Raw genomic sequence first — 2075 nt, forward strand, 5'->3', positions numbered from 1 at the left:
GGAACTGCAAATTAAAACAATAATGAGGAAGGACATGGTTAGGAGCTATGAACAGGTGAAGCACAGATTTTTAGCTTTGTGAAAGTATTCTGTACTTTACCAAAATGTAGGATATATGACATTATGCATTTGGCAAAACCCATGGAATTGTCCAACACAAATAATAAATCCTAATGTAGGGGTGCCTGGGTTCTCAGTCAGGTAAGCATCTACCTTTGGCTCAGGTCATGATCCCAGAGTCCTGGAATGGAGCCCTGTGTCAGGCTCCCTGCTCAGCCAGGAGTCTGCTTCTCTCTCTGCCCTTCCTGAGCTCCACTTGTGCTCTCTCTCCCTCTCTCTCTCTCTCTCTCTCTGTCTCAGATAAGTAAATAAAATCTTTCAAAAAAATTCTAATGTGAACTATGGACTTCAGTGAATGAAAGAAAAATAACCTGATCCTTTGAGTCACTTCTCATCTGATTTATGAACTTTTTCCTGTCCTTCTAACTACCAGTTTTCAGCACATGGCTCATAGACTTCTTCTACCCCAAGTTCTACTTCTATCCTTTGGAACAGAACAAGTTATTCAATAATATGGCTTCTCAGTTCCTGGATCTTCTCATCATTAGTGTTATATCATACACCTAAGTTTATGGGTATACCTTGACCATACCATTACCTGAAAATAAAAATTATGTCTTTTGAAAGAATTAATTCAAGTATTCCTCTCTCACACCAAAATTTTATTTGCTCCTTGCTCTTTCATTTCTTCTATTATACCACAGTTCGATTTCTGGGTCTTTGTATCTTCTACGATGTCTCTACCTACATTCTTCTGTCTTCACTCCCTTCCTTATCCAGTTAAATTTTACTGGTTGCGAGGTGAAGAAATTCTTTCTAGTAGTCATCAGAAAGGCTGAGTTGATGCTGTGTGATACCAAATAAATGATAAACCACACAACCAGATTCGAATATCCAAACAACTCCCAGAGTTTGTGCCGCTGGATTATTCTATACCTGTCAAAATCCCTGTTATAACTTGTAAGCCAGACAAACTTCCATTATTCAAATGACAATATGAAAATACCATATTTATTGGCTCAAAGACAGCAGATCCATACTGTTATGGTCACACACAGTTTCACCCGTTACCTGACAAATTAAAAATGGAAAGGCTGTTTGAAATGGAACTGTGCTGATAAGATAGAAGTTGTTTTTAGAGCTAATGCTATTGCAAGCCTCTTTGCTCGTCGGACTGGAGCACAAGCTCTCTATCAAGGATTTTGGAGTGAAGCAGATGTTACTCGGCCTTTTGTCCCTCAGGGCGTGATCACAGATGGAAAATACTTTTCCTTTTTCTGCTACCAGTTAAATACTTTGGCACTGACTACACAAGGGGATCAAAATAACCCTCCTAAAAATATATGTTGGGGAACACAAAGTAAGCCTCTTTATGAAACAACTGAAGATAATGTGAAAGGTTTTAATGATGATGTCCTCCAGATAGTTCACTTTCTACTGAACAGACCAAAAAGAAGACAAATGACAGCTGTTGGAAAACTAAGAAGAAATAATTGATTCAGGACTTTGGGAATACTTCAGTTTCACTGAAGGGAAAATAAAAGGAATTTTAATAATGATAAAATTTCTTGGCCACATCTTTATGTCCTATTGTTTTTTTAGTAATATCTACTTCACAACCCCTCCCACTCTCATGCTCTCTCTCTCTCTCAAATGAATAAACAAATCTTTAAAAAAATAAAAATGCAAAATTATCAAATCACATTATTAGTTAAAAATCCTCTAGTGGTTGCCAATGAATCTTTAGACAAATTTCAAATCCTTTTCAGTAACTTCATGGGTCTTTATGACCTAGGCCCAAGGCACCATTTTTCTTGTCTTTCATGATTTACCTAGTAGAATATTTTGTCCTGAAGTCAAGATGGCAGAGAAGTAGCAGCCTGAGACGACATCAGGTAGCAGGAGATCAGCTAGATAGCTTATCAAACCATTGCGAACACCTACAAATCCAACAAGAGGTCGAAGAGGAGAGCAACAATTCTAGAAACAGAAAATCGACCACTTTCTGAAAGGTA

The 2075-nt window shown here is 37.7% G+C and overlaps 1 pseudogene across 1 annotated transcript; it reads left to right on the forward strand.

Annotated features, from left to right (window-relative positions):
* Positions 1 to 794: 794 nt before the first annotated feature.
* On the forward strand, positions 795 to 1543 carry LOC308340269 (large ribosomal subunit protein mL65-like; annotated as a pseudogene). Its single transcript has one exon. The product of its transcript is annotated as a large ribosomal subunit protein mL65-like (transcript).
* Positions 1544 to 2075: the final 532 nt, after the last annotated feature.

Source organism: Martes martes, assembly GCF_963455335.1.
Source record: "Martes martes genome assembly, chromosome: 3".
Taxonomy (NCBI): Eukaryota; Metazoa; Chordata; class Mammalia; order Carnivora; family Mustelidae; genus Martes; species Martes martes.